General features: G+C 42.2%; 1 protein-coding gene across 1 annotated transcript in view; it reads right to left on the bottom strand.

Moving 5' to 3' along the window:
- EXOC4 (exocyst complex component 4) overlaps window positions 1–13,122 on the bottom strand; it is a 424,237-nt gene that overhangs the window by 141,947 nt on the left and 269,168 nt on the right. The window lies entirely within an intron of this gene.

Here is a 13,122-nt window from a genome sequence, read left to right as displayed (position 1 = left end):
TTATTTAAATTAAATTTTAAAAAAACTCTGACATGACAGGAACCATATTACGGGCTCATAAGGGATTAGATGAAGCAATTAGAGCAAAGGGGGATCTTTTGATGATGCAAAAAGACACAAGCTTTGTTGACATCACTGCTTTGAAGCCACAGCTCCAAATTTTCTTGAGTAGCCTGACACCTGCCAACAGTTGTGGTTTTCAAGAGCGTGTTTCAAGTTTAGAAATCCAACCAGGTGAATTATCCTGCCCTAAGCCCTAAAATTCAGAGCAGAGCCTTTCCAGTTGACTTACAGATCCAGATTTCCACATCACTGCTGAATCACAACAGAAAGTGATTAATACGGGAAAGAAGAGTTGGCCAAAAAAAAACCAAAACAGGAAAAGAAAACACTTTGCAGCTGTCTAGGTACTACAGCAATGAAAGAGAGAGAGTCAAGTGTCTGTCCATGATCTTGGCAAGGGGAAAGTCAGACAGGACAGTAGAGAGGATTGCTCTCACCTGGAAAAAGTGAAAAGCTTTACTGGAAAAGGTTTTATTCACTAATAACTGAAAAAAACCCCCCCACCCAAACCCAAATAAACCAACACACACACCCACCCCCCCTTTAGGATTCCTCCAGTTATGCTGTGCAAAGCCATCGAGGGTGAAGAGTCACTCTGAGCTTCACTGAAAGAACCATCTGAAGGCTACGCTGGTACCCTCCAGTCACCAGCTGAAGAGAACTTCTGTCCCTTAAAACATTTATTAACAACGTTAACATACCAACCAGACAAAGAACTTGTAGCCCTCAGATCAAGTAAGACAAGGAGGCAAAAAAAAATGCATGATCTAAACCCAAGGTAACACCACAAACGATGGCTTTTCAGCAATGGACTTGGTTGTAACTTCAGGACTTCCACATACAGTGGATAGCTGAGCAATGGCCCAATAATTAGGTGACTGATCTAGAAACCATGATGATGATGAATTCCAGACTCCTGGAGGCTTCTGGTCAGTTTTGCAGTCAATGAATTATTCTGGTACACAGGTCCCTGGTCTTGCCTGGCCAGCTGATGGGCAGAATAGTGCCCCAGCAACGTGGCTTCCAAAATCACATGGTGGCACATGCTGCCTCCTGCTTTACTGGCAAAGGCCAGACATAAGGGCTGAACAGGAGCCAGCAGTGTGCCCAGGGGGCCAAGGAGGGCAATGGCATCCTGGCTTGTGTCAGCACTGGCGTGGCCAGCAGGGACAGGGAAGGGATCTGAGCCCTGGGCTGGGCACTGGTGAGGCCGCCCCTCGCTGAGGGGGTTCAGTTTTGGGCCCCTCACCCCAAAAAGGCCATTGAATGACTCGAGCGTGGCCAGAGAAGGGCAACGGAGCTGGGGCAGGGTCTGGAGCACAGGTCTGCTGGGGAGCGGCTGGGGGAACTGGGGGGGTTCAGTCTGGAGCAGAGGAGGCTGAGGGGAGACCTCCTGGCCCTCTGCAACTCCCTGCCAGGAGGGGGCAGAGAGGGGGGATGAGTCTCTGGAGCCAAGGCCCCAGCGCCAGGCCCCGAGGGAATGGCCTCAAGCTGCCCAGGGCAGGGTCAGGCTGGCTCTGAGGAAGGATTTCTGTGCAGAAGGGGCTGTTGGGCCTTGGAATGGGCTGCCCAGGGCAGGGGGGAGTCCCCGGGATCCCTGGAGGGGTTGAAGAGTCGGGCTGAGCCAGCGCTGAGGGATCTGGGGGAGCTGGGAACGGTCAGGGGGAGGGTCATAGTTGGGCTGGAGGAGCTTCGAGGGCTTTTCCAACCCAGATGGTTCTGGGATTCTGTGACAAAGAGGAGGGACACTTGATGTTTTACTGAGATGCTTTCTAAACTCCTGAATGCCAGTATGGTTGGCTCATAGCTTCTGAACATTGATATCTACTGTCTTTGTACTCTGGCCAGAACAAATTTGACCAAAACCTTGTGCTACATGGGAATATCAGCTTTGAGACCATAATGTGGTCCAACTGTCCGTGTACAATCCCAGCCATCTAGAGCTCAGATGCAAAACACTTCTCTTCCAGTGTTGCTGTAACTCAGCTGATTTGCAACCGCCTCTCCATCAGTAAGAAACAACACTTAGCTACCAGCATGAACACTTCCAGGGTCAGTTAGTTGGTTTCTGTTCTTTACAAGTGTAAATTAAGAGCATCTAAATAGCATGATATTTATCCTCAAATCACCCTGTGATCTACGGAAACTATCACCTTCACATTACATACCAGGAATCGAAGGACACGTGCATGAGCAGGAAGAGTGGAAAGAGGAACACAGGGAGAGAGAAAGAGGTGGGATGAAGAGAACCTGGTTCTATGTTACAGCTACTCCGAAGCCAAATTTTCCTGAAGCATCACAGTGAGCACCAGAAATTGCTGGGAATCAGGATTTTCTGAATGAGACAAAAGCTTGTGAGTGACAACAGAAACTACCTCCTTCTGAGAGCTTGACCCACATCTAAGATAATGACTGCTCAGTGGTGGAGGAGGAGAGGGGCACCACTGGGGGAGACCTGCAGCATTAGACAGCTCTTGAATGTTATAAGGCTCCCTGACAAATACTCTTGGTGAAAGGTTGGAGATGGGAGGAATTGGGAAATGCTCCTCCTTGCTACCAGGACACCATATCCCCTTCGCTTTGCTGCAGTACCCACACCCCCACACCCCCAACATGTAGAGCACAGGAGTTAGAGTCCTGCTTCATGGCATGAGGGGAAAGGCTACGTTAACTGTCAAACTACCATCTCATATATTCATAGTTGATTCTAGCAACCAATTTCAATTAGGGCAAGGAGGGGGGAGGGAGTTCTTCTGTCCTTCATGTTACTAGACATGTATTAGGAATGACAGCCTATGATTGCTGCAGACAGCATCTAATTAACTGTCATTATAAAACACATGTCAAAGCCTGGGGCCTGTGCTGGATCCGCTGTCTAATTTAGCTCCAGAATATTAAAAATCCCCTTGGAACAAGCTGGTGAATGAATTTTGTTGTCTTATTAAACATTCCCTACCCCCCATTCCTAAACTCTCCTTCCCCTTTGGTACTCAATATTTGGAATAAGCGATGGATTAAAACTGTTTCTTTTCTTGCTCCTTACTGTCGTTAGCCTAAAAGAGAAGGATCAGAACACGAATATGACATGAAAGTGGAAGCTGTCTGCAGAACTATTAGATGACTAATGAAACAATTATATCTAAACAACCACGAGAATTACTTGTGGAGCTTATTTCTTCTGTAGCGCACTGCACAGTCAGACCCTAGTTCTCTTTTTTTTAATTAGAACAAGCATACATTAATCCATCTCTGTTTCTGCAAGCATTACGTTCATGGGGAGCACGGTGGAGCTGCTGGATGAAAACCTCTTTATTAAACTCCTGGTAACATCTATCCTTTTGCTACACAAAGTCACCCAACGTAAGACAACTGTCAGTGTGGAGGCAGGCATGAATTTAGTGGGGTAAAAGCAAAGGGACACAGGGCAGCTAAGGAGACTTCAATCCTCCTTCAGCACTACTTGATACAACCAGTCCAGTTCATTGTGGATTGACAGGAGATCAACCTGCTACCCCTACCCAAATTTGGAGAAAATTCCAAGAACACAATGGCCCTACTGATATAACACTGGAGTACGTGACCTAAGGAAACCTCATGCTTTAAGAGCAGCCAAGTTTCATTTGCAAGGTTTTTGGGGTTTTTTTTGGATAAACCTATTTACAATTGGCATTTCTTGATTCAACTGGGAAGTATATTTTGATGTTGGAGTCCACCTTAGAGTTAAGAGCACAACCTGCTTGGTGAAACACAGGCATTTCTGGAGTACATGGGCTACTACTCCCAGAATCCCAGACAAATTACATACTCTGAAATTGTACTCCATCCACTTAATTTTTTTGAGAAACCACTCATTTTCCCTGAAGGTTGTAGAGTGTAGACCTTCCTTTTCCAGCCACATTACAGCCACCAGAAGAAAACGAAGAGTTAATTATTCCCAGTAACACCACCTAAAAGTCTAGAAAATGACCTTCACTGTGAAGACAGTCCAGTTTTGGAATGAGATGCTCCAAACCCCACAATCCATGAATATTTCTCAATTTAGCCTTCCTTCTCTTTCTCAGAGGTAAAAATTGACCAACAAGAACGGTGTTATTAGAGGACGTTATAATAATGCAACAAAAAGCCTGCAGAAAATAGCTCCTAGTATTAAAGTCTTATAGTCATAATCTAAAGGGTCTATGTGATCGCTGCCTCAAATAAGTAGGTTTTCTCCAACTCTGCTTAAGTGGCGATAACATGCATTACCTGGGACAAAATGGGATAACGAACCCAACAAACTAGTTATTTCATCATTGTGCCTTTTCCCTTGAGGAAAAATTGACCTTGTCCCTTATGGAAATGCACGGAATCTATGCAAACGTGAATTCTTTACAGAAATGTTCAATACTTTCCCCAATCCACAGGATGGTGTCATGTGCCTTAGCAGAGCAGCTCATTTCAGGTGTTTGCAGCCTTATTTCAGAAAGGGAATGAAATTCAGATACAGCCTCCAGGCAGAAAGGAAGATCCAATCTATGAAAAATACTAACTCAGATGATATCAGAGAGTACATTAATCATTAAAGCATGAAGTTCCCTTGCCCCACATCTCTGTTTGGTGTTTGTAAATATAGTACCTTGCTATAGTTAAAGCTCGATATAAAAAGCAGCTATAGTGCCCCAAGGGTTGATACTGAAGAGCTTGATTTTTTAGATCCAACTTACCAGCAATCTCTCAAGTTTAGCACTCGTTCCAAACAGTATTACGACAGACACATTTTGCATCTGGCCTTGCAAAAGAGCCTTGCAAAGTCCCTGTTCTCAAGGCAGAAGCCCAGAGAGATATTCTACAGCTTCCCAAGCTGTGATTTCAATGTACCTTCATTTCCTTCCGCTTGCTGAAAATGCCACAGAAAGGATGGTCTCGCTGTTATGGGACCAACCCAAGATAGCAGCAACCTGGGTTCATGTATCTCATCTATGCATAGATTGGTAGGCAAGATATTAATTTAGAGGTCTATATGTAAAACGGGGCTAAGAACCAACAAATGAACGTGCTAGAGGTGCTTTACATAAGGTAGCGTGCATAAAACCTTCGTTTTATGCGCATTTTATAAAATCTTCATTTTATAAAATCTTCATTCAACCTAAAAACTGGGTTCTTTCCACGATAAACTCCTTGTTTATGCCATGTCAACGAAAGCAGTATTTGTACAAACCATGAAAAATAAAAAGACATTTACAAAAATGCTATTCCTGGAAGAAGGTTTTAGGCTTTGAAAGTATAACCAGGAGGTTTAGTGCCAAGACAGGTAAAGAATTCACAGTCTCCTTGGGATTTTTTAATTTCTGGAAGCTAGCAGATAATATGGGGTTTTATCTGTCTTTTTAGTTTCTGTTCTCTGAAAGGAAATATATCTCTGTGCTTCCATTTCACAAAGCCTGACTTGTGTTGCCTCACTCATATATTTCACTTTGACTCATATAGTTATTTAGTTTCCCCCATATATTTAACTTTATTCTCTGTCTTGTCTGCTGTTACCAAATTAGCAAAAATCTCTGAGTCTAAACCACCTCCACTCCTTTGCCATTGGAGCTGAAGTCCCCTCAGTGCAAATCAAAAACTCCACCCAAAAGCCAAAGCCAACTGGGGTTTTGCAATGGACTTCAATGGAAGGAAGACTTGAAACTATAAAATCTGGATCTTCACCCCAATTTTACTCACGTGTAGTGCCACTAGTAGATGTGATTTTCATCCTGACTTGGAAAAGGAAGGAAATTTCAACCCTTTTGAGAGCTTTGTGAAGTGCCAAGGGTAGGTGGGGTGTCCGTTTTAGCAATTCAGTCATTGGGCGTACACTGCGACGGCTGTGAGAAGCTTTGGCCTGGTTACTACCTGCTCTGGGACGTATTTACAGTCACCACCTTGTGAAGGTAACATCAGCAAGTCTCCACCAAAGAAGTCTCTCATCTTTGTTTAACTTTTCCTTTCCCTGAAATAGGGAAATATTCTCAGCCCCTTTTCCAGGTGGACAGCAGAAGTGCAAAGAGACCGAGTGGGGTGATCTGATGTTTTTCACACAACCTGTGTGAGAAAGCGTATTGCTGTAGAGCAGAATCCTCCAACGAATGAGGCTGGTTTTGGGGACCCGGGTTCACATCTCTGAGATGCTCCTTGTGTGGGAAGGCAATGCTACTGCTTCACGCTTGGAAATGATTCCCGCAACAGCAATGCCCAGAGCCATTAACAGGCATTTCCAACAGTTCTTATTAATGTTATTATTGATTCTTCCACTTCTCTATTTTTACTCCTGTGATTCTTCAATTTCCATACTTTTTTTTTTTTTTTCCCTGTGACTTTTCAATTTCATTATCTAACAGCGGACTTGTGCCCTTCATTCTGTCTGGAGGAGTAAATCACTCATTTCTTTTAAAATGCTTATTTCCCAGTAGGTTAATGATGGTGATTATTAACAGAAAAGATGCACTTTAAAAAGTTTGGGAAAATGTATCGCTGTTCAGCAAAGTATTTAAGCACATGGCACGGAAACACTTTGTAATTCTCACTGGTTTTACTACTCTATTCCCAAGGTATCTCAGTCACAGGCCAGCATTCAAATGAAAGATTAAAACCGCTACAATTGGATGGACAACAGTCAGCCAAGTTCTTCACGTGCTTCTTAAAAAAAAATTTTTTTCTGTTGATTTTGTGGCACGGTTAAAAATGAGTAACTACAATTAGTGAATATTGAAGAAGAACAGATACAGCTCCTGTGTAAGCTGCGGGAAGACCTCAGGAGTGTTTGTATTATCTGCCCAGTTTCATTTCAGTGCTTACGAAGACATCGAAGAGCTTTGTAGGCTCACCACACTCATTAATATTCTGCTCCTTCACTGATAAAGTTCTCATTCAGTGGCACATTTCGTGTTGAAAAATGCAAAGAAACATTCCTAACCCGTCTTGGGATGAGAACAAATCCTCTCTATCTTGCTACATAATCCTGGCCATGTTTATATTTTGCTTTAGAAGAATTATTTCTTCCGTCTGCTCCTACCACATTAGTCTATTGAGCTGCTTCTTTCTTACTGCTTTCCTGAGGTTCTCAACTTAAATACATTAATATACTGTGGTTCAGTGATCCTCCAATACTAAACACATTTTTGCAGTCTTGATCAGCAGCTCACTGCTCAAACGAGAAACAACCTACACAAGTCAATGCTATAAAGATAGAGCAGTAAATTTGCCAGATATATAGAGAGACGATACATATGGGTGTGGGTGTATGTACATACACAAACTCTACCCATGTTGTGTAGCATCTAGTCATCTAGTCGCAGAAACAATTAGATACTTGGTTACTAGCTTCCTTATTGAACATGATTAAAGATATTTATGCTATTATTTTCCTTTCAATCTTAGGGACTAAATATAAACTCACAAATCAAAATTAGAGCTAATAGGCATAGTATTAAAATACAAATAGGTCCCTGGCTGTATAATATGTTTATAGTCCTCTACATTTTAAAAAGTAATTAAGGGCTTGGTAAAAGGTCAGAAGTTCCACTGGGTTACATTTTTCTAGCATGAGAAAGTAGTTTCCTTCCAAAGCCTCACGACAAAGAAGACAAATGCACTTTTTCTTTGTCAGATGGAAAAAGGTCTTGGTGGGTGATAAATAGCAGACCCATCCAATTTTGTAATCCAGTAAGAAAAAAAATACACATCTCGGCGCTGAGGTACAAATCAAACCAGTTTTTCCTTTCTTTGTTTAATCACCAATTAAAAATATAATATGTTATGTTAAGTTTTAGTTAGTCTAAATTGAATTTTATTCACATTAAAGAATGCAACCTATCATTTGACAAAAAAAGAGCAACCATTCCTTCAGAAAGCACACAAAATCAGTAATTTAATTTAACTAGAAAGTGTGCGGCTTTTCTGAAAAGAATTACGCTGTTGATTGTGTTAAGCAAATAATAATTAACGCAAGTACATACAGCTGTAATTAGCAAGGAATTTAATTAAACAAATATGCCAGCATAACAAGATGCATAGCAAAGTAATTGTACTATGTCTTGCCAACGTAGTCTTTACTACTTCAAAGTTTTTACGCAGTGATTATAAAGCAATTTTGAACGACTGGGTACACAAGAGCAGCAAACGAGGCTCTACGCAGCCCTGCTGAAGCCAAAGCACATCAGAAATGATTCTACTGTCTGCTGAATTCCCTGCATCGCTTCACCACCGTGCCTATTTTCTGACCTGGAAGGAAGGTACATGAAAACTTTTAACAGTGCTTTTTTTTTCAGGATTAGGAAGGAGAATTCCCGTTTCCCTAAATTAGCAAAATACAAAAGCTGAACTTGTCATCACTGACTTTTAATCTTGTTCTGACAGCCTGGAAAATGAAAAGTGATATCAAGATAGAGTTAATGAAGACTTGACGTTGGAGGATCATCCAGGTTGCCCAAGACTGTGTCCAGTTGGGTTTTGGAGATCTTCAAGGATGGAGACTCCACAACTTCTCTGGGCAACCTGCTGCAATGTTTGACACCCTCAATGAAAAAAAAAGCGTTTCCTTAGGTTGAAGTAACATGTCCTGTACTTCAGTCACTGATACTTTCAGGCCTGCAGACACAAAGGCTATAGTGCCATGCTCAGAGCGACTTGGATTTTCCCAGCATTTTCTCTCTGACAATCCAGTAAGCCTGAAAATTTTGCATGAAGAAGAATTCTACAATCCTTCTTCCAACACAGTGTGGTTGACGTGGTCCTCTTCTCAAGGTACTATTAATGCTTTACTGAATAGTGTCTCTAACCACCCCAAAATCCATTGACAGTTCCTCCACAAAGCCAGACCACCACGATCCACTGAAAGTGGTTTATTCCACAAGAAATAAAAGAATCTTTTTCAAAACCTACCTCTAATTTTTCTAGATGATCTATCCACAAATCCCTGGAGTCAAGAACAAGTTTGTTAATGACTCAGTATCCTTTATACCAAGGTTTGCAAGAGCCTACAATTGCCCTACTGCCCAGCCCACTCTCCACTTCCACCATAACCACCACTGCGGTTGTGAAGAACAAGATGATGGTTCAAAACTGATCAGCGTACTTTGAAACAACGTTCCTGTGCCTGTGGAATGAACATCACTGAATTTAGCATCACCAGTAGGTCACCAAGAATCTGAAGGAAGATGCCTTTTGCTCCAAACTAATATTTGGAGGGACCTATTGGCCATCAGCACAGGCACAGCTCCTCCACAAAGGAGAAAAATCCTTGGGTAGTAAAATCCCATTTTCTCCATACCAGTTTCATCCTCAATTTTTACTGCATGGTACACAGCTACAAGGCTGTAATTTTCTCCTAAATAGCTTCTACAAGCCATATTATAGGAAAGAGGATTTTTGCCTCTGTCTCTCCTTAAGTATTTCCAGCCACAGTACAGACATTTTTAATCAGTAAAAACTAGAAAGTTGAGGGGAAGAATAACATGAGGAAACGATATGTTTTGCAGAGCTCTTTATGACCTAGGAAGTAGGGAAGAGTCATGGGCATCTTTGAAACAAATATCCAATACCCAGACTGCATCAGTTAATATCTTTTATGAGTCTGTTTCAAAAGCTGCAGCAGAAGTGTTATTATACAGCCTAATTAAATCAATTCATCTGTGTAACTTTGCAATGGTTGGACTTTTTCCAGAAGGGCTCCTTGGAGCATCTTTTGTTCATTCTCTATCTCTTCCTAAATTTCTGAGGTAAACAACAACAACAAAAATGCTAATTTCTTTCCTGACACACTACAATCAGTGAAGGTTGAAGCCCCAAAGGATTCTTTTTCTTAATGTTAAACTCTCTGCTTATCAATCCTGTTCTCAGCCTAAAGCTGAACGCCACTATTCCACACTTTATTATTTCTTAATTTATTATTTGTATTACCGTAGTGCCTGGAGGCTTTGAAATGCACTGATTTAGTGGTGGGGTTTTCTTTCCTATTTTTTTTTTTTTCTTTCTTGGTAATACAGTAAAAAAAAAATAATCAGGCTTCCTATTGGCACAAAATTCATTGAACAAGGACCCTAGAAACGCAGCATTTGGTATCACAGGCACCAGGCTTTTCTCAAGGTGCTACTGGTGTTTTACCACAATCGGATGTTTTCTATTACCATGTGTCACAACACAAGCACTTCCTCGTCAAAGGTATTGACATCTGCAGCAAGAGAGCTGCTGCTACTTACTTTTTAACTTGGTTTTCATGTTTCGATTGCCGCACGTATCGTGTCAGCATCTACTTTTGTGATTAAAAGAATCGGGGAATCTGTAGGCAATTTAATGAAATGTAAAGAGCTGCTGACATTAAGGGCTACTGTACATGACTATGAGCATGCTGAGTTACAACACACCAGAGAACTGAAGCAAGAGATAGACACACTTATCTGAAAGCCAAAGATTCTGGAAATTGCTGTTTTAGTTGTGCTGCATGTTACGTCTACAGAATCCCAATAAGGCTGGGTCTTAACACGCTTCATCGCCACAAAACAATATTGGTCCTAAAGAATTTGGTCTTATGGCGTTCGAACCCAGGAATTGTTACTGAGAGGCAACTTGAAGTATGAATTCACAGGATCAATTATCGTTTGGTCATTGGCAATGAATATTTAGAGCTATGAAACTTATTCCTCCATGGCAATGAGGTTGGGTGCCCTGCACTTATCAATGGGTACAAGCAGATGAGCTGATACACTCCAAGTGCACTCCCTGCTGGGTGAAGAAGCCCACGCTCACACAAAGGGGGAAAAGAGGAATAGTAGTATTTCATGAAACCATAGAATGGTTTGGATTGGAAAAGGACCTTTAAAGGTCATCTAGTCTAACCCCTGCAAGGTGCAGGGACGTCTTCAACTAGATGAGGTTGCCCAAAGCCCTGTTCAGCCTGGCCTTGGGGAGGGAGGGGGCAGCCACAGCTTCTCTGGGCAGCCTGTGCCAGGGCCTCACCCCCCTCACAGGGAACAATTTCTGCCTTACATCTCATCTAAATCTCCCCTCTTTCAGCTTAAAACCGTCACCCCTCGTCCTATCCCTACCTCCCTGATGACGAGTCCCTCCCCCCGTTCCCGCAGCCCCTTTCAGCCCTGGGGGGCCGCTCTAAGGTCTCCCCGGAGCCTTCTCTCCTCCAGCTGAACCCCCCAACTCTCCCAGCCTGTCCTCACAGGGGGGCTCCAGCCCCCCCAGCATCTCCGTGGCCTCCTCTGAACCCACTCCAACAGGTCCATGTCTTTTGCTGGATTGAAGTTGGTAAAAGAAACTTAAAAAAAAAATCCACAAACAAATAAACAAACCCCCCAATCTAGCTCTCTAAAGTGCCATCTCATAACAAGACCATCCTTTCCATGCCATATTCCTGCATCCTTCAACTAGACCCAGTCACTGAATACAGATATCTCATAACCCACATATTTAAGCCACTGTCCTTTCTAATTCTCAATTCGTTTCCAAAGTGTTCTCAGAGTTTAATAGTGATGTTTATTTCAAAGAAAAAAAAAAAAAAAGGAGTGAGCTGGGACAGGGAGTTTTTGATGAAAGAAAGGTAAAAGCAACTTGGTCTGGTGGAAGAAAATAAGTCTTGCAAATAAGCCTCTTAAAGAATTGAGATATTAAAAAAAAGAGAAAGGTTTGATTTTATACATGGTATGCAGACCTTCTTCTCAATCACAGAAATAGTTTTGTCAATATAAATGCAGGTGCACTTATTTATTCAATGCTGCTTTATAGGGAAACTTCTCCAATTAAACTAAAACAGCAGCAGAAATAAAAGATAAAACTCCTTTATCCTTTTTCAGCTCCACCAGGTGTAATATTAGAAAGTCCAAATAGGCTATTTAGCATTAACATTAGACCAAGATTCAAGCTCTATCCAATCTGATGGAAATATAACCCTTGGAAGATGTTTTCTTTCCCCCTTCTCAATCCTATCCATTCGAGCTCATACGCCTAAGCAAAACTTCAGATCATTACAAATAACAACAGTTATTAGAAATACCTTCTGAATCAGTATTCAAAATAAAAGAGTTTAGGTTGGGTACAGGTTCAGATGGACCCTCATTTCAATTTTGCTGACCGTGTTGAAAAATTGTGACATGTAACCTGAACCCTGAGGAACAATTTGCACCTTCTGGGCACTACACACAGTAAGGGCACCCTGGGTGCAGGGAGGGGTGTCCCTGGGCACAGGGAGGGGTGTCCTTATCCAGTTTCTGGCTGGCAACTGCAGCTTGCACAGGTCCATCCCCTCCACGCCAGCCTTCGTTTTGGTAACAGGATCCAGTCAACCTCTTTTTCACTCTGCTCCTGCAGAAGAGCTTTCTGCTCCTGTTTACAGCTTCTCCTTTGCACCTTTTTTTGAAGATGGATGATCAGAATCAGTCACAGTTATCACAGGGAAAGTTTCAAATGCGTCCAGTGTCTTCTCATTAATACTTCATTAATTTCCTAATGAAAATGTTTCCTAGATTTCATTTGTCTTCTTCACAGCTGTACCACCCTGGCAGCTCAATGTCACCTTGTCTAACGCACCCCACATCTTCCTCCTCCCCGTGGTTTCCACCTGGTGAGCCCTCACCCACGTCTTTCCTAACACCCTTTTCTCCTTGCTTTTCCTTCCTTCAAAGCCACCGTAAGAAATTTTGAGCTGCTTAAGCAGAGCAATAAAATGTTATTACCTTCAATAACTTACAGCAGAATCAAATCTTTTCTCGGAAACAATCTAAATCTGAAGCCAGGATCCACTACCCTTCCTGCAAAAGCACGATATATTGGAAGAAAGACCAACATCAGCTGCACTAAACCAGGATGTTAACGCTTGCTTATCCTCATGCTCACACCAGGAGAGATCTCTGATAGGCAATTTAACACAGGTATATTTAAGAAAATGCACAAAGGATTTCTGGGAAAGCATTTAGCCTTTTGTTTTACCTATTGTAAGTAAACAGGTGATCACAGAAAGGAATAAATGGCGCTTTTTCTGTGGATAAAGCACGCTTTCTGGAGTGACGCAAAAGACTTCATCAGAGGAAATCCAGC

This window comes from Athene noctua, chromosome 3 (genome assembly GCF_965140245.1).
Source record: "Athene noctua chromosome 3, bAthNoc1.hap1.1, whole genome shotgun sequence".
Taxonomy (NCBI): domain Eukaryota; kingdom Metazoa; phylum Chordata; class Aves; order Strigiformes; family Strigidae; genus Athene; species Athene noctua.
This window is presented reverse-complemented; position numbering and strand designations above follow the sequence as displayed.